The following is a 20,440-nucleotide window of genomic DNA, read 5'->3' on the forward strand; positions in this document are numbered from 1 at the left end:
GCACCTCCCTTCTCTCCCAGGCATTTTCTTCAGAATGGTTGCAGCTTCGCTGGAGGTGGGGGGACCTTCCAAGGAGTCTGGCTGGTGGTTGTGTCTTCCTCACAAGACAGCCCAGGCCCCTGAGCCCGCCGTGGGCAGTGACTCACGGCTTGCACTGCTTGTCGCACAGTACTTGCATGTATGTTTCTCTTTCCACCATTGTGTGGAATTCATTAGCTAAAACCACAGGCCCCCTAATAGTTTTCAATCATTATTCTGAGCAGCAAATGAAGCATTCCTCTTTTCTGAGTTCACAATAGCTTCTTTCTCCTAAGGACCGTATTTAAGATCTCTCATACTGATCTAAGTCTGTTAAGGTCTGAAGGAGAGACAGAGTTAGGGCCAGAGCACAGGCTCTTGTAGTTTTCCTGAAAAGGCAACAGATTGCTGATCTCTAAGACAGCCTTCCTCTGCTGGGAGAAGGGATCAGTGTCTGTCCTGCATTTTGAGAAGACTGTTAGTATTTTTATGTAGTAAGAACACTTTTGTGGCCCTAACTCTGACCGAGAATCTGCTAGATTTTTCTAAGAGTCAGATTTTCATAAGCACGATTTTTACAAGACTAAGATTTTATTGTGATTTGCAAATGCCTAGGGATTTTCATTAGCTGAGTCTCTTATTTTTATTAAAACAACAACTAATTGCATAATTTTCAGCATTCTAACTGTGCCTATTTCCCTCATACAAATATTAGGATTCCCCTGTCTTCCAGAGAAGTGTCAACTTTGTTTTCAGAATAAAGCCACAGAGTTGTTAGCTACACTGCAAATAAAATGTTAAACAAAGGGGCCTTTCACTCAACGATTCAGGCAAAGAAAGCCTTGAATCAAAACAAATGGAGAAATTAGCCTCAGAGCCAGCCAGAATCAATTGTTTTCGGGTCAGTTTTGGCGTGGGGAGCGTAATGAAGACTGATCGCTCAACAAGGGCTGGGATTAGTGAACTGCCAGTCAGCCTTAATCACCTCGGCACCTCAAAGTGCTTGTCCTGAGTCAAGACACCTCGGCTTTCACATCCATTTCCCAATATTCTTGACTAGCCACATGAATATCAATTAGTCTTTTACAGACTATTGCTTGTTAATTAACATGGTCATTGTTATTTAGACTAGACCGCTAAATCACTTTTAAAATGACATATTATGCTCAATTATGCAGCCATCGGATGCTAAATTAGAGAAACCATTCAGGGCTTTTTTTTTTTTTTTTTTTAAGTGCTTTATGATGTCTCCTGGTACCCTAAGTTCCTTGAGGGCAGGATATGGTCTGATTCATCTTTGAATACCTTTTGTGCCTGGCAGAGCACCTTGCATGCTGGAGTGACACAGTAAATAGTTTTGGAATGAATGAAAAGAAGCCTCCTTCCTTGGGAAGGAATGGATTCAGCTTGCACGTGTAGACTGGTTCTCTGACAATCTGTGACTTAAGACACATTGGCACAGCACTGCTCAGATGCCAAGCGTTTGTCTCTCAGCCAAGTGTCAAGAAGCTTATTTTACTATTGAGGAAATGGAACTGTTTTTTGGGAGAGGTTGTGGGATTAATCATCCACCAAAATTCATTCAAGAGGCCCACGTTTGCAATCTGTCTTCATATACCCACCTCATTATGTCAAAGCTGTATTTGGGAAGAGGGGGTTAGGCAGCACAACTAAAATACTAGTTTCTTCAGCTGCAGGCAGATTTGCTCAAACTCCAAATCTATGGAGCACACAGAGCGGCTGACAGAAGCTGACATGGGGGCTCCTATGGTTACAGGGAAATGATGAAGGCGACCTTGGTTCTTGTCTCAAGTAGAAGAATGTCCACATGGACAGCACAATGAGCAAAGCAAGATTTATTTAAGTCCAGAACCCTCCTGGTGTAGAGTCAGGAAGGGGGCTGCAAGGGAGAAAAACCCAAGAAAGTGGGCTTCTTTCAAGCTCCAATTAGGGGAACAGAATAACATCTAAGGATCAACAGAGGGTGGGGAGTGTACTCCTGTTATGATAAAACAAAACACATCAAAACCATCAGAAGGGTGGGATTTCCACTTCCTTGTTGTTCTCATTATCAGAAGGATGTGATTGGCACTTTGGTCTTCTGAAGGCAGCTTCCGGGGAGAAGCAAACATTTTGTCCACACTGAAAGGGAGTGTCCCCTTTTCTCATTCCCACGGAGACCTGAACTAACTGCCTATTAGCCCATCCAACTCCTCACAGGATCATCCCCGTCCTTGGCTTTGCAGACACTAACACTTCATCGTGTGATACAACAAAAGTCAACTTGAACTTGTAAAACCCAAATATCTGGTCCAGAAGAAAACTGAAATTAAGGATTCAGGATTAAATAGTAGACATCTAGCAGTTAGGGTAACTCTGTGTGATACTACTTATCTTGATGTGCTTCTAAGCATTATTTAAAGATACCTTTCATCAGAATGACTTAAAGGCAGTCAGGACTTGGGACCGAGAAGTGTGCTAACCATCCTCCCAGTCCCTGCCTTTCCTGAGTGTCAGGAGTGTCAGGGGCCTGAGTGTCAGGCAGAGCACAAGGCTCCGGCAGCCTGATGAGTGCTGCCACCTCCTCCTCCTGGGAACCAAAGCCAAAAAAGGTTCCTTGTCACTGCTGGTTCTTTGATCTCCTGCTCTATTTTTAGAACGCTTCTGTCTAACATCCTCTGCCCCGTGGCCATGACCTTTCGTGACACACTTCTCTTGGTGGTTATTTTGGGATCATATTCCTTTCCCAAAGTATTACTTCAGCCAGAATTAACGTATGAGGTAGACCAGCACAAGTCGCTGCTTGCAAAAGTACCCAAAGTACATGTTCCCACATGAGGGTGAGAGGGCTGATGTACAAAGGACAGACACATCATCTATATTTTTAGTCATCAAAGCCTTCTAGAAGGACTGCTTAATGAGGTAGACACCACAACCTGACAATACAGCATTGATGTGTGTGCAGAATCTGGACACGTGGAATTAGATAATGTGTGTCTAACAGAGCTAATGGTGTGTGTGTGTGTGTGTTGTTGTGAGTGTTGTGTAAGGGATAGGGAAAGAGGAGACATAACCTCCAAGGAGATACAGATAAAGGAAGAGCACATGGCGAGAGGAAAACCAAGGAACCGGGCCTCGGAAGAAACCAACTCTGCTGACAACTCCATCTCAGACTTCCAACCTCCAGAATTGTGAGAGAATAAATTTCTGCTGTTTCAGCCACTAAGCCCATGAATCTTGGTTGTGGCAATCCCAACAAACTACCACAGCACATAAGTGTAAAACAGGAACCAAGGACAATGTGCTTGTTCCCAACTAGTCAAAGCAAAGCCAACCAAAGGCGGTTGTTTCCATTCCATTGCCATAAGTTGATCAGTTAGGCCACAAGTTCCCCCTTAGGTGGGATGGGCATCCCTTTCAATGGCTCTGACACTCCAGTCCCAGAGGATCCCTAGTGAACACAGAGACAGAGAAATATGATTCCAGCTGTAGCTCGAGGCGAGCATATTGTTTCTGTGTCTGTGGACTTCCCTGCCCTCAGCTTGTTTCATGTTTTGAGTAAAGCCCTTTCTTTGCTATATGCCCATGTATCAGGTGCCTCATATATTTTTTAAAGATTTATTTTATTTATTTGAAAGGTAGAGTTACAGAGAGAAGTAGAGACAGAGAGAGACCTTCCATTCACTGATTCACTCCCCAAATGGCCTCAATGGCTGGAGCTGGGCCAGGCTGAAACCAGGAACCAGGAGCTTCTGGGTCTCCCATGTTGATGCAAGGGCCCAAGGACTTGGGCCATCCTCTGCTGCTCTCTCAGGCAGATCACTAGGGAGCTGGATCAGAACTGGATCAGCTGGGACTCAAACAGGTGCCCATATGGGATGCCAGCACTGCAGGGCAGAGCTTTAACCCACTGTGCCACAGTGCTGGCCCCAGGTGCCTCATATTTTAATAGAAATTTTTTAAGCTACACTAAAAATAATCTAAAAGTTATAGTAAACAGAAGTCATGGGAATATAAAAATCATCTATAATACCATCATCTAGAGATAATGTATATTAACAATAAATGTAGGATCTTTATATGAAATGATAGATTTACATAGAATGTTTTGAACTGCTTTTGTTCAATTAACATTGGTCTGAGAGCTGTATCCCATGTCATTAAACAGTCTTCAAAAACATGATTCTTGGGGTCAGCACTGTGGCATAGTTGGTAAAGCCACTGTTGGCATCCCATATGGGCTCTTGTTTGAGTCCTGGTTACTCTGACCAGGTCCAACTCCCTGCTAATGCACCTGGGGAAGTAGAAGAAAATAACCCAAGTGCTTGGGCCCCTGCACCCACTTGGGAGACTCAGAAGAAGCTCCTAGCTCCTGGCTTGTCTGGTCCAGCCCTGGCTGTTGCAGTCATTTGGGGAGTGAACTTTGGATGAAAGATGTCTCTCTCTGTCTCTCCCTCCCTCTCTCTGTAATGCTGCCTTTCAAATAAATAAATAAATCTTTTTTACAAAATGATCCTTAAGGATATTATGAGGCAGGTGCTTTTCTAATCTGTTTTTTTTTTAAGATTTATTTTAGTTATTTGAAAGTTACAGAGAGAGAGAGAGAGAGAGAGAGATCTTCTATCCTCTGGTTCACTCCCCAGATGGCCGCAATGGCCGGAGCTGCGCCTATCCGAAGCCAGGAGCCAGGAGCTTCTTCCAGGTCTCCCACACGGGTGCAGGGGCCCAAAGACTTGGGCCATCTTCTACTGCTTTCCCAGGCCATAGCAGAGAACTGGATTGGAAACGGAGCAGCCAGGACTCAAACCGGTGCCCATATGGGATGCCAGCCAGCACTGCAGGCCAGGGCTTTAACCTGCTGTTCCACAACTCTGGCCCGGATGCTCAACTTCTTTAGGCTTCATTTGGTTGTTCTTTCCATCCTTGTTTCTTAGTGTCATTTCTTGCACAAATATTTATTATGGATCTAGTATATGTTAGGTGCCAGCATATTTGTTCTCTCAAGGTTCTTACTAGAGAGAAAATCTCATTTAAAACTTGAAGTTAGAGGGTAGCAGTTAAGACACCTGTTAAGATGTCCACATCCCACATCAAAGTGCCTGGGTTTCATACCTGTCTCTGGCTTCTGGCTCCAGCTTCCTGATAACTCGGACCCTGGGAAGCATCAGTGATTTATTATAAGGAATTAGGTCACACAAATATGGAGGCTGACAAATCCCAAGATCTACAGCTGGCAAACTGGAGACCCAAGGGAGATGATGGTACAGCTCCAATTCAAAGAGCAGCAGACTCAAGACACCGGAAGAGCTGGAGCTTCCATTTGAGTCTGAAAGCAGGAAGCAAAAACCATGTTCCAGCTTGAAGGCAGTCAGGCAGAAGAGATTCCCTCTTATGTACAAGAGGGCTCAGGAACTCAACTACTAATTGGATGAGGCCTTTCCATATTGGGAAGAACAACCCGTTTTACTCAGTCTACTGATTCAAACATTAGTCCCATCCGAAAGCATCCACACAGACACACCCAGAAAATGTTTAACCAAAATCTGGACACTCTGTGGTGCATTCAAGTTGACAAATTAACCATTACAATGGGTAATTTCGCAATTATAGTCAGTTTAGTCACTGGATACAGCTATCCTAAATGTTTTGCCTCTAATAACAGAAGCCCAAAATAAATCAAGCGAAAACCAACAGAACTAAAAGGAAAAAAATGAACAAGTTTACAACTGTGGTTGAAGGTTTCAATCATCCTCTCTCAATTATTCAAAGAATGAACAGACAGGAAGATCAGCAGGGCTATGGAAGACTTGAACAACACCATCAAACAACATAATCCAATTGACATAGAACACTCCACCCACAAAGGAACAGACACTGGTTTTGATATAGATCATCTTCTGGACCATAAAACAAGTCTCAATCCATGGAAAAAAACTCAAGTCATACATCGTTTATTTTCTGACCACAATGAAATTAAACTAGAAATAAATAATAGAATGATAAATGGAAAATATCCAAATATTTGGATCCTAAATAATGCACTACTAAATACCACAAGAGTGAAAAATAAATCAGGAAGGAAATTGGGAAGTTTGTTGAATTAAATGAAAATACCACAATTTGTGGGTTGCAAGAATAGAGGGAAATTTTTAGCATTAACTGCATATACCAGAAAGAAAAACAGTCTTGAATATAACCTCAAATTCTGCACTGAGAAATGACAAAAAGAGAAAACCAAACCCAAAATCAACAAGAGAAAGAAAATAAGGCAGATGACACATATATGAACAATGCTGGAATTAAATTAAACTACTCCAAAATGCCACCAAATGTGATGGAATGTGGGAGTGAAGTCCTCTTACTCAATATACTCGCCACTCCTGTCCACTCCCGTTGTGGCCCACTGCCTAGGAAAAAGGCTTCAAATAACTGAGCTCACCTTTAAAAATGCATTACAGAAACTTTGAGATTTTCCCTGCATCATTTGAGTTAAGGACAAGAACATAATTCACATATTCACTAGCTGTAATTGGAGCACTAGAAGATAGAAGTTTACCTAAAAAGCTATAAATACTAGAAAGCCTGGATTTCTACCAACGAAGTGGAAAGACATTTAAAATAAAAATATCCAACCCTTAGAAGCAGGCATTTAACCTAGTGGTTAAGATACCCATTTATACATTAGAGTATCTGGGTTCAATACTGCATTCCAGTTCCTGACTCCAGCTTCCTGCTAACATAGACCCTGAGAGGCATCAAGTCACTGGGTCCTTGCCATCCGTATAGGAGACCTGGACTGCATTCCTAGCTTCAGCCCCTGTCCAGCTCTGGCTCTTGTGGCATTTGGGAAGTGAATCAAGGGATGGGAGCTCTCTTCTGTCCATCTTCCCCCTCCCACCATTTCTCTGTTTCTCAGTTAACTTTAAAAAAAAAAAAAAATCCAACTCCTTTTGAATGAATGTTATCAGAGGACCTTCGTCCTGTGCTGATACTATGATACTACCCTAAGCATAGTCAATTATATCCAAGCAGAGAAAAACATAGCTTGCTCTTCCAAGCTTTTGGAGGAAGCACTGGAAGTTCTAAGAGCAGCACCATCAAGTGTGATGAGAAGGGGCTGGGGCTGTGGTGTAGTAGGTAAAGATGCCACCTGCAGTGCCAGTATCCCATATGGGTGTCAGTTTGAGTTCTGGCTGTTCCAATTCAGATCCAGCTCCCTGCTGTTGGCTTGGGGAAAGCAATAGAACATGGCCCAATTCCCTGGGCCCTTGCACCCACATGGGGGGACATGGAGAGGCTCCTGGCCCCTAGAAATGCAATGGTTTGCAGATAACACATGATATGAGAACAAGGAGACAACAAAAAACCAAATCAAACCAAACCAAACAAAAAAGGCTTTAACTCCAAGTTGAAACTAAAGAGCAGGGGCCAGCGCTGTGGCTCAGTAGGTTAGTCCTCCGCCTGTGGCGCCGGCATCCCATATGGGCGCCAGCGGCTGCTTCTCTTCTGCTCCAGCTCTCTGCTGTGGCCTGGGAAGGCAGTGGAGGATGTCCCAGTGCTTGGGACCCTGCACCCGTGTGGGAGACCTGGGGAAGGCACCTGGCTCCTGGCTTCATATCGGCACAGCGCTGGCCACAGCGGCCATCTGGGGAGTGAACCAACGGAAGGAAGACCTTTCTCTCTGTCTCTCCCTCTTACTGTCTGTAACTCTACCTCTCAAATAAAATAAATAAAATCTCTAAAACAAACAAACAAACAAACAAACTAAAGAGCAGAGGTTTATTATCTGTTTTCTGACTTGAATTAGATTTTAAAAACATGTCAAATAGATTTATTTCCAGGCTGCAGTAACAGTTTGGGAGGGTCCCAAATCGGAACCAATCTGCCTGTCCTTTTCCCATGGTATTCTGGAAGAAAGCAGATCACTGATGACTCACAACTCAGCACACCTTAACTGCTGTGACCAACACCAAATGGTATTCCCCAAGAGAGATGTTGGCAAAGGATCAAAACCAGGGTGTCCCTGGCCCTAGGACGTGGTTCATGTTACAAGGTCCCCAGCGTGGTGCTCCAGTAACTGCATTTGGTGGCAGATGGTTAATAACTAGTAGCTAGAGAGGTGATTGAGGTGCTAATTGTCTTGGTTCTCACTGTGTGTCATTTCAGATGTCTTCTCTGAGTTTCCTCTCACCCCCCCATCAGCCTCTGCCTCCTTCCCTGGCCCCAGCTTTTGGAGTTAAGGCCGTTGAAAATATTTTTTCAGGGTGCACAGCTATGAAAATTGGCCCTTCTGGTTACCTTTCCTGCACTGGGACTCAGAGCCTTCTCCTGTATTCCAAATAGCAGAGTAATGACCTACAAAGTCAGTAAGCCTAGAGAAAAAGGTGGATGGAGTCTGAATTAGTTGTAATAACAGGAAAGGACAAAGAATCCATGGGAATGTCATGGTTTACTTCTGTTCTTAGCTTCTCCTGATACCTACAACCTCACTCTTGCTGAATCTGTTTGTTTATTCTCACTTATCATGCCCCATCCTCAACTGACTGTTGGCTTTCTCTGTTTCTCACTGGACATTCCTGTCCCCTCCCAAAGGCTCTGTAGGAGCTTCAGGCTGAAACATAGATCCCAAGCTGACACTGATCACAGACATTTGTATGGTGCATCCCAGTTTCTAAAGAGCTGACTCGTAACATGATGTCATCCCATCTTGTCAATAATTCTGTGAGATTATATTATCCTTGCTTATCACTAAAGAGACTGAGGGCCAATGAGATTAAATGGCCAATCTGATGTGATGCTACAGCCAGTGACACCCTCCCAGCCCCATGTTCTTTCCTCTTCCAACACAGCCTCAAAGACTCTAAAAAGAGCTCCCAAGCACCCAAGTACCTGATAATTTCTATTTTTCTTCCTGAACCCTCACCCCCTTGCTTATTCTCCATACCTACCATCCTTACCTCCTCCAAACAACACACACACACAACTGAGGACATTTGTCCAACACCCTCTTCATATAGCCACCTGCCTTCCTTCTTGAAGCAGATTTTCAGGTTCCAACACAGTGCTCCGGTGCAGCCTTAGGCGTCATGCACCTCCCATCTATCTTTCAAATACAAAATCCCCTAAATCATGCCTCCTTTGTTATTTCTAATTTACTCCACTACATCCTCTGGAACCTGTCATTTGTCCCTGGAAAACAGAGATACTATGTATCTAAATCACCCTACAGAGAGTCTCCCAAAGAATCGAGTGTAAATGCAGGCTGTTCTCTGATTATAATGATGGTGCTGATGATGTTGACATGATGGTAATGATCCCATTCACTCTAATTTACACCACCTTCTAGAAGTTAAAGAGTCACCAGTGGCTCAAAGACTTCATCAAGGAAAGGTTTGAAGGGCTGGGTCCATAAAGGCAAGGTGCTGAGGTGCTGGTGACAACAAAAGGCATAGCAGGTAAGGTGCTGCCTGCAGTGCCGGCATCCCATTTTAGCACCAGTTTGATTCCTGGCTGCTCCACTTTCTATTCAGCCCTCTGCTATGGCCTGCGAAAGCATTAGAGGATGGCCCTGTGCTTGGGCCCCTGCACTCACCTGATTGGTGCAGCTCTGGCTGTTGCAGACATTTGGGGGGTGAACCAGCAGATGGAAGACCTCTCTCTGCCTCTCCTCTGCCACTCTGTAACTCTGCCTTTCAAATAAATAAATCAATTTTTAAAAAATAGAAAATAGGAAAACAGCAAGCACACAGGGAATGGAAACTCAGTAAGTTAGGATAGTATCACAGAAAATGGAAAGGAATTAGACCTTGGAATCAGTCAGGCGTGAGTTAGCACCCTCATTTGGTCCCATTCTAACTGCCTAAACTTGAGCCAGTTGCTTAACTTCTCTCACTCTCCATTTCCTAAGCTCAGATGTCAAAAATTCATTGCAGGGCATTCTGCAATGAACAGGGGCTCTGTCAATGTTATTTCTCTTCCTTTCCCCCTTAGAAAGAGGGGTCCATAGTGGTAGAAATTTGCAACAGCATCCAAAGTTTTAGTCTCATCTGTACTTATTGCTCTCTCTCTCTCTTTTTTAAGGTTTATTTATTTATTTGAAAGGCAGAGATACACAGAGAGAAGGAGGGAGAGAGAGAGAGAGAGAGAGAGAGAGAGAGAGATATCTTCCATCCACTGGCTCACTCCCCAAATGGCTACAGTGACCAGGGCTGGGCCAGGCCGAAGCCAGGAGCCAGAAGCTTCCTCCAGGTCTCCCACATGGGTGGCAAGAGTCCAAGGACTTTTGCCATCTTCCATTGCTTTCCCAGGCACATTAGCAGGGAGCTGGATTGGAAGCAGAGCAGCCAGGACTCGAACCAGCGCCTGTATGGGATGCTGGCAGCACAGACAGAGGCTTAGCCTTCCAAGCCACAGCATGGGCCCCCTTAATGCTCTTTAAGAGGCTGCAAGAGTCAGCTTTTCATCATTATAACTAAATACCCGACACAGGCTACTTCAGAAGGAAAGAAGTTTATTCTGGCTCACAATGTTGGAAGTTCTCAGTACAATACCAGGAGGCCCCATTGACTTAGCCATTTGTTGAGGCTGAAGAAGGCATATGGTGTAGCACATGGAGGAAGGATCTCATGTTAAGCCAAGAAGTAGACAGACAGGCTAGGTTCAATTTGGCTTTTGTCACCAAATCTCTCATGAGAAATACCTCCCAAGGTCTGCCTCTGAAAACCTTCCACCAGACCTCCCTCCTAAGCACCATAATTGTATTGAGTTTGCATCCCCTTAACTGTCTACATGAGTTCAGGTGCTACATCCTATTCAAACCATACCTTTCCACCCCTGCCACTCTTAAACTCATGTCCTCTGACAGACAATACATAGTGGCTCCATTTCCAACAGTCCCGGAGTTTTAACTTAGTCCAACATTAATTCAAAAGTCCCAAGTCTTTTCTGAGATCCAAGGCAAACTCCCTTAACTATGAGCCTCTGAAAAATTGAAACCAAGTTCATACTTCCAAGATACAATGGCAGGACAGGCACAGGGCATACATTTCCATCTTAAAAAGGGGTAACAGACAAGTAAAACGGACTAATTGGACAAAGATTAAAACGGATTAATTGGACAGGTCACAAATAAGCAGGGAAAACATTAAATTCTAAAGCTCCATATCTGGCATCTGGGGAACAGTGGTGGGCAAGCCCCCGAGGCCCCATGCTGTAATTCCCAAGGGCTGGATTCTCATCTCTACAACTGTGTTAAACTTCGCCCTGGTGCAGATTCTCTGCGGCAATGCCAACCCCACATTTCCACTTGGGACTGTCCTATTGGCGGAGGGGGGGGGGGGGGGCTCTTCAAAGAATCTGCCCCTGCAACAGGTCTCTTCCAGGACTGCAGATTATCTGAGGCAGTCTTTGAAATGTAGATGAGGGCTTCCATGCCTCCATGGCTCTGTTGGCCTCAACCCACACTTCGACTCTGCAGCTGTACACTGACGTTTCTGGCTTTACAAGGCTTGTACCGCCGGCACTGTTCCTGGGTGGGGAGGAGGGGAGAAAGAGCATTTGGGATTGCTGGTACCCCTACCTTTCTTCATTGCAGCTTCATTCTCACAGTTTCACTAGCATCATCCTATTATGGACTCCACACAGGGGCTCCAGCCCTGCAACACAACTCTGCCAGGCCTCCCAGGCTTTCCTTGAAAAGGTTGGTGAAAGACAAATATTTGATCTCAGCATGTGAACTACATCACCAAGGTCCTGGCATGCTTCACCAGCTGAATACAGGGAAATGAAGCCTCAGGACGTCTTTCTTGGGTAAGCTCACTGAAAGTGCTCTTGGAGTTCACAAAACAATTTTGTTCTGGACCTGTGATGGGAGGAGCAACCCCAAAGATCTCTGAAACGCCTTTTGGAGTCTTTTCTCTCATTGTTTTGCCTGCTTGCACCTGGCTCCATTTTATCTAAGATGATCTCTTTAGTAAATGGTTTCTCCACTTCACTTCTGTTCTGAATGAGCTTCCTTCCTTGTCTGAGTTTTCCAAACCTTTCTACTCCGCTGCATTTTGCTCCTGAGTCTCACTGTAAAACGTACTAACTGTAGCCAATAACACCCATGGTACAACCTGAATGCTTTCTTGTTTTGAAATCTCCTCTACCAAATAAACTAGTCCACCACCTTTAAGTTCACCCTTCCAGAAAGTCTCAAGACAGGGACCCAATACAATCTGGTACTTTGCTACCATGTAACAAGGCTTTAGTCCAAATCCAAACAGAATCCTCATTTCCATTTGAAACCTCGCTGGTATGGTCTTTACTGTCCACATCCCTATCAGCTTTCTGGTCTTCTAAGCCTCACTAGAATTGCCCATAATGCCCTGCTGACAACATCCTAAATTCCTCTAGCCAGGTCCTACAAACAACCCTAACTTCTGCCAGCCAAACACTTTCTTTTTTAAAAAATTTACTTATTTATTTGAAAGTCAGAGTTACACAAAGAAAGAAGGAGAGGCAGAAAGAGAGAGAGAGAGAGGTCTTCCATTGCTGGTTCACTCCCCAGATGGCCACAATGGCTGGAGCTGCTCCAATCCAAAGCCAGGAGCCAGGAGCTTCTTCCGGGTCTCCCACGTGGATGCAGGGGCTCAAGGACTTGGGTCATCTTCTACTGCTTTCCCAGGCCATAGCACAGAGCTGGATTGGAAGTGGAGCAGCCGGGACCAGTGTGCATTTGGGATGCCGATACTGCAGGTGGCAGCTTTACCCGCTACACCACAGTGCCAGCCCCAAGCCAGACACTTTCAAAGCTGCCATTACATTTTAAGAAATAGTAACAATCCCACCCTTGATTCCAATTTCTTGTACACTGTAACTAATTACCTGAGACAGGATTCTAGAGAAGGAAAGAAGTTTATTTTGGCTAACAGTTTTGGAGATTCCTAGTCCAAGATCAGGCAGGCTTCATTGGTTAGATGAAGAATGCCAATGGTAGAGCGTGTGTGACAAGCCAGGAAGCAAAGAGAGGCTCAGCACAAGCCAGCTTTTATAATTAACCCTCTCGAGAGAACCACCTTCCAAGGGCATGGCTGATCTGAGGATTTCATAGCAGGCCTATATCTTGAATACCATAACAGAAATAAGTTTGAACGCTCTTAACTATCTGTGCGGATTTGGGAGCCACATCCTTTTCAAGCCATGGCAGAGGCTCACCCAAAGCTACTCACTCTCAAGTGTTTTGTAATCTCTCATGAATCAGCAGCACATGTTCTTTTCAGTCACCAACTCCAAAGGGGACATGTATATGAGGGAATAATTCCCTTTCATTCATTAAAAGCAATAAATCAAGCAAGGCCTCACATCTAAACCCAGAGCTGGACATCCCTGGTCTGCACTCTCAGAGCAATTTGGCTGCTCTGCTCTTGGAGCATCGTGTTATCCGTGTAAGCATCTGTATCTCCCCTAGGCCATGAGAGCCACGACACAAAGTCCAGACATTCATCCTCTCCACATTGCTACCTAGCGGGAAGCCTGCCCTACATAGCATGTCTATGAGACTGAACTGAGTCATGCATATTCTAGTTCCACAATGCTTTACTATCCTAGTATATTCTACAACTTATAATTCCCCTAACAGCATTTCAGAGTCTCAGATAGTTCAAGCATTGAACACACATTATCTATGTCCTTTAAGAATGAACTGTTTATAAACATCCTTTTTTTTTTTTTGGGGGGGGGTGTTGTTTGTTTAAAGAAAGCTAAAACCTAATGAAAGGAGGTGGGTAAAAAATTTCAGAGAGATACCTGGGGCTGGTCTCAAAGTGCTCTATGCATTCTGTTCAAGCCATCACCCTGGGCATGCCCTACCCACCGCACATCTAAGGCTCAGGGCCACTGTGGGTAAGGGCAGGCAAGGCATGTTTGGTGGGTGGCTGCAGGGTTCTGTGCTCAGTACCTCTGTTGGGAGAGTGACCAAGGTTGTGGGAGGTGGCAACTCAATCTGCCTCAGGTAACAAAATCAATGGTGATGACTAAGTTACAGTAGAAGTATCTCTCAATCTCCGAGAAGTTCCTCTGCTGTTCTGACATATCCCTCTCCCTTTTTTTCAGAGGAAATAGATGCAAGTTCAGGCAACAGCCTTAAGGAAGGAATCCTTTTTTTTTTTTTTTTCTTGTCTTATTTAACTCATTCATTACTTGAATCTCATTAAGAAACTGGGGTCCTGGGGCCAGCGCCATGGCTCCTTTGGTTAATCCTCTGCCTGCGGTGCCAGCATCCCATATGGGTGCCGGGTTCTAGTCCCGGTTGCTCCTCTCCCAGTCCAGCTCTCTGCTGTGGCCCAAGAAGCCAGTGGAGGATGGCCCAAGTGCTTGGGTCCCTGCACCCGCATGGGAGACCAGGAAGAAGCTCCTGGCTCCTGGCTTTGGATCGGCACAGTGCTGGCCATGGTGGCCATTTAGGGGGTGAACCATCAGAAGGAAGACCTTTCTCTCTGTCTCTCTCTCTCTCACTGTCTTAACTCTACCTGTCAAAGAAAGAAAGAAACAAACAAACAAACAAATAAACTGGGGTCTACAAATCAGCTGGAGACACATCTAGAAAAACATCTAAGTGACAGATTCACAGTCAGTCCTTAAGGGTAAATCAGGAAGTTCCAGGCAAATTCCTAACCTTTAAGGTAGATTTCATGAAGGGCACATGCTACATTCTTCCTAGAAAGAATGGCCTTTGAAATAGACACTCTGCTCAACCTTAACAGCCCTGTGGCTTGCCCCTTGTACTGATTTCTAGATAAGCCTCAGCTTTCTCAGTTTTTTAAGTGGAAATAAACTGTGCTGTCAGATTTTAGGTATCAGGTGAAATGATGCGTACCAACCACCTAGAACAAGGCAGGCAACACCTAGGCCCTACAGATGGTCCCAACTGCTCTAGAGCTCCCGAATTCAGAGGCGAAGTATCAGCCAGCAGTGATCACCAGGTATGGCATTTTGTTGTTTGTTTTGTTTTGTTTTACCCAGCTGGTCCCCATGCCTGACTCTGAGCTGGGTAATCCTATTATTTTACAGATTAGGAAACCAAGGCAAAACGTGGGCTCTCCACTGCCTATAGGCCAAATCACAATGCCATAACAGGCCAGCCCATTTGCATGCTTTCTTCGATAATCATTGGTGCCCCAGTGCAAGCCAGAACCCTGGGCTGAATGAATCTTTTTAATCATGTTGTCTGTACATCATATATCAAATAATTTTACTGATTTTATAACTGGAGTTCATGTTATCTATAAAATAGACAATGTTCTTTAGAGAACAAGCTACCTCATTCTATGCTAGTTGTAGTAAAAGTGAAGGAGTGAAGGTAGTGGTGGTGCTTAGGAGTGGGATAATTATAATTTGTTAAGCACTTACCATGTGCTAAGCATCACACCAAGCATTGAGCTTGTCTTATTTCACATAATCTCGCAACTGCTAGCATTAAATCCTTGGGGCCTGAAAAAAATCTGGCATGAATAAATGGTTTCAGTATCTCTGTAGGATGTAGATGTATGCTTACGTAATGTGCCCAAGTCAAATCCTTTCTAAATTCTGAATGCAGAAAGTATGGTTTTCCCAAGGGCAGTGAAGACACAGGTAGCTCCAGAAATGAAACACAAGGGGTAGAGGTTAATTCTTGATTCCCCAAACTTAGAGGCAGCCCATGTCATAGTGACTTATAGTTACTATATTTTGTATTACTCAATCATCTCTAGAAGATGGATTGCAAGGTGGAGCAGGAGAAGTGCCTTCCTGTCCTTTCCAGTGAAATGTTTCTGTGTTACCATGAAACAAGAAGTTCTGTAAAGTAAGGGGGACAGAAACTACTGGCTTCCTGTAGACAGATGCCAGGTAGAGGAAATAAACAGATATAGTTCCCACTGGATACCAGTGCCCTTAAAAAAAAAAAAATGTTTCCTATTGTGCTGCCAAGGCAAGGCCAGCTGCTTACCACACTAATTCAGGGGAGACTAAATAGTGTTTAAAGAGTGGATAAAGTAGAAAAAAAGAGCCACATAGTCCAATTTTGTTGGTGGAGTACAAGTTCCTACAACCAAGAGCTAAGTGGAAGGCTTGATTCATAAACAAAGTCTGGTCAACCTGACAGTTACGTGGAGACCAGGGTGCTGTTCCCCAAAATTTCATGGGTGACAGGAAGTTACACAATGCCAGAGCAGGATAGGTGCTTAGGCATTCCATCTGGAGTTCATAGCTAGTACCCAGACATTGTCTTCTTTGGTTTGCCTAGGATTAGCCTTGGTGGTATTTTAATATTTTAATTAATTGCCAAGATTTTTGAAATGCGAAAGTTTTGCATAACAATCCAGATGTCTGTATTGCTTTCAAAAATGAGAACACAGGCAAACACTGAGCCTATGTTTTTAGCCAGCAAGCAGTTAGCCTCCCATAGGCTGTCCCCACTGTCCCCATGATTCCCAAAGCCAAGGCCAAGTATCAAGTGACACTGATCCTCAGGCATCGCATTTTGTTAACCTGGTTGAATCCCGCAGGCACTTGAATGTGTTTCCCCTGAGCTGGAACAATCCCATTGCTTTATAGATGGGAAAGCCAAGGCAAAGCTCTCACATGATTCACCACTGCCTATAAGATAAGTCCCAATCGCAGAAGGCCCCAGCCGACCTCTCTCCAACTCTCCAAAGGAGTCTTTGGCTCAGTACTACATTATCTTCAAGCTTGGTGGAGGCTCTGCTCTCTCTGTGTCAGACATCCTTCCCTGTTCAAACTCTTGCTCATCCCTTCAGACCCAGATGGGCTGTGCCAGCCTAACTCCTCAGGCAACAGTGTCCACACAGCACTGTGTACTTGTTCCTGCAACACACCCTAGAGTCCTCCACAGGAAATTCACTGTGAAGGTCCTCATTACGTCACCACTGCCTCGTATGGTACAACGACACCTCACCAGCTCTGAATAGATCTGGGATTCAGAGGAGATAATCTGTCCTTGAATGCATAGGTCATTGTAAAAACAGGTTATAAGCAGACTCGGTCCGCAAGAGACACTGGGACTCATTAATTGTCAAGTAAGTGACGCTGAAAAATTTATCTCAGTGACAAATGCTCCCATCAGGACAAGCTTTACTCCAGAAGCCCGGACTGGCTGATCAGTGTGTCTCAGGAGGTGCCAGAATAGGCCCAAGGTGCTAAATATGTTCCTTACCAGTCTGCCATGGTGCCCAAAAGTCCATTTCATTTATTTATTTTTATTTGACACAGTTAACAGAGAAACAGGGGGAGAAAGAGGAGAGAATGGGGGGGACCGACCTTCCATCTGCTGGTTCACTCCCCAAAAGGTCAAAACAGCCACCTTCCCAGGCACATTGCAGGGAGCTGGATCAGAAGTGGAACAGCCAGGACTCCAACAGGTGCCTATGGGATTCCGACCTCGTAGGCTTTACCTGGCAAGCCAGAACGCCAGCTCCCCCGCCCCCTTTTATAAACTTCTTTGTATTAAGGCTTTTTCTGTCAACGGCAATTCTCCCCCCTCCCCCCCTCCCCACCACCCCGGAAGAGCCAGTGCATTAGGCAATGCTCAGGGACTGGCACAGCTGCAGTTAATTTAGCAACTATTTTTCTGTCTGATGCATTCCTTCTAGACCCTCTGGCTAAGCCAGGATACCGTTAAATAAAGATTAAAATTCCAGGAGAGGGGATAAGCCAGAACGTCTGAGGTAGGCAGTGTAACCCAGTGGTTAATTCTAAGCCCTGTTACACCAAGATGCTTGGGTCCAAATCCAGTTCTGCTACCCTCCAGGTGAGTGACTTTTGGCTATTTGCCTATCTTCTGTGCCTAGCTAGACAATGGTATTATAAGAGGACCTGCCTCAATGGAACTCTGGATATTTAAATAATATACAGGGAACATTCACAAAGGTGCCTGCTATACGGTGAGCCCTACATGTTTGTTTCTGTTAGGAGGGGATTCAACCTCGAAAGGGGATTACTCAGGTTTTACCACCTGCTGCTGCCTCCTAACCCATCTACTGATGAAGCTCGGGGCACAGAGAGGAGGACTGGCCCACTCAGGGCCACAGGCCGGTGGAGAGCAGCTCCCCAGGAGAGCAGCGCCCCGGCTTTCTATCCCCGGCTCCCGCAGCCTCCCCACGGAACTTCCTGAGAAGGAAGAGAGGGAGGAGTTGTGTGAGACCAGGAGGAGCACGTGTCCTAAAGGAACCCAGGCCCTCGGGGCTCTTCCCCCAGTGTCAATTCCAAGTTCCCGCTGCCGGGGGCGCCGGACGTCGGGGGCCGCCGCCACCCTCAGACACACGCCCCCACACTCCCGCCACCGGGCGGGCCCTTTAGGTCTGGCACGGCGCGGCCGCTCGCCACCCCGCTGGGAGTCAACAGGGGGTGGACGGGAAAAGTGACACCATCGGGCCGCGGCGCCCTCCGCGCCAGCCTCCCACGCAGCGCGGGGAGGCCCCGGGCGCTCGGCGGGGCGCACGGCGGGATGGGGCCGACGCGCTCTCCGCCGCCCTCGCCCGCCCCGCGTCGGGTCCCGCGCTGCCGGAGGCCTGGGCGCGGGCGGCCGGGCCGTACTTTTCAGGAACGCGGCGGCCGCGCGGTGGCCCAGCCCACTCCCAGGCCCCCGCCGCCGCCGCCGCCGCCCCCCAGAGCTGGATGACGGAGTCTTGAAAGACTTTCACCAAATATGGGCCGGGGCTGGAAACGTCCTGCGCCGCGCGCCGCCGGAAACCTCGCGTCCTGGCAACGGCGGGGAGGAGGCGCGCGGGCCGCCGGCCGGCAGGGGGCGGCGGCAGCAGGCGGCCGGCCGCGTCTCCGGGCCCTCCAGCCTCGCGGACCCTGCTCCGGGTCCCCGCAGGGGTCCCGGGGCCGCCCGAGGCCCTACCCGCGCGTCGGCCACGCAGTTCCCGCCGCCGCCCCCACCGTAATTCCGGCCGCCTCTGGCTCTCCTTGACGATCACGCCAGGGGAGGAGAGGGTAGGGGAAGGATGGAGGAGACAAACCGGAGGTGTTGCGAGGGCGCCCATCAAAACTAGCCCTTTGCGGACACCTTACATTGTGCCATTCATGAAGGTGGCGATCAAAGCGGAGTTGTAGACTGGCAAGTTTCACAGGCAAGTATCTGTCTATGGACGGACACACACACACATACACACAGTCCCTACAGTCCTTGCTGTCGCCCAGGGCAGCGGTTCCCAGGGTGTGCTCCAAGGACCAGCAACATCACCATAACCTAGGGACTTGTTAGAAAAGTAACTGATCGAAAACTCGAGCTGCGGCCCAGCAGTCAGTCCCTTAAACAGCCCTCCAGGTGACTGCGCTGCGCACGGGTCTAGGGCTAGGATACCAGCGTGGCCAGGTTCAGGGTTGCTATTCTCAGTTGCAGCCAGATAGTGAGCCGTTCTTTAGGTAACCTAAAATTCGGGGGTAGCAACTAGTGGGAGACCCCCCTTCTCACCCCAATTGCTCAGCCCTAAGCCAGGAGCAGACCCTTCTCCGGGGCTTGCAGCCCAGGGAAACAGAGTGACCCGTGGTGGGCGGGAGAGGGGAACGCGAGCCAGGAAGCCGTGCAGAATTAGCACCCGAATCAGCACTTACCCTTAAACATTTGTACCTTTCCTCCTCCTATCCATCAACGTGAACTGATCTGTAGCTCTCAGCCGAGGAGGTGCGAAGGCGACGGGACGTCTAGGGTTTCGGGACCGTCCCTGGGCTGGATGCGAGGGGGGGGCCGCCGTTGCTCCCGCCTGAGGCCGTCGTTGGCTAGCAGGCGCACCGGGACGCTGTCTGGGAACGGAAAAGCTGTGCACCAAGGTTACTGCACTCTCTCCCGCTCCCCCACCTCCTGGCCCTGTGGCTCCAGCCTCCCACCCCCTGCCACCACGCAGCCGCGGCTTTAAATGGGCCGCAGAAGGCACGTTTCTTTTCTCTGGGGCCAACTCATCCTCCTCCGAGATCCCCCAATTGAAGTCCAGAAACAAACCCACAGACCCTTGTTGGAAAACTTTAATCTGATTGTTAAAAGAATCTCTGGAATGGCATTCGCGGAGAGAGGTGCAGCGGCCAAGGGGGCCTGGATCCCTTGGCCCTTGGCCGTGCCCCCCTCCCCCCAATAAAGGAACAAGGTAGATATGGCCAGTTGGATCATCCACTGCAATTTTATTTTAAAGCGTGATAGAAAGATTGCGTGAAAAACAAGGAATTCCAAAGAATTTCCTGCTCTGGGAACAGAAGTTAAGTCTAAATTTAACAACATTTGAAGCTGTCAAGAATGCTTTGTGGTTGGATAACAGAGGCAGAAAAATGTTAAAAACGCAGGCTACTGCTATACCCAAATATGGAAATATTGTTACGTCTGGTGTCTGATTCACCATCTGGAAATACTTACAACCATGAAGTCAAATAGAAAAGACGCCACAACAGA

The 20,440-nt window shown here is 46.8% G+C and overlaps 1 long non-coding RNA gene across 1 annotated transcript in view; it reads right to left on the reverse strand.

The window, feature by feature from the left end:
• LOC133759906 (uncharacterized) overlaps positions 1-20,440 on the reverse strand; it is a 34,714-nt gene extending 14,274 nt beyond the window's left edge. Inside the window, exon 1 of the long non-coding RNA XR_009865929.1 lies at positions 19,615-20,440. This is a non-coding gene — a long non-coding RNA (uncharacterized LOC133759906). The remainder of the gene's footprint in view (positions 1-19,614) is intronic.

The sequence above is a fragment of the Lepus europaeus genome, chromosome 5, assembly GCF_033115175.1.
Source record: "Lepus europaeus isolate LE1 chromosome 5, mLepTim1.pri, whole genome shotgun sequence".
Taxonomy (NCBI): Eukaryota; Metazoa; Chordata; class Mammalia; order Lagomorpha; family Leporidae; genus Lepus; species Lepus europaeus.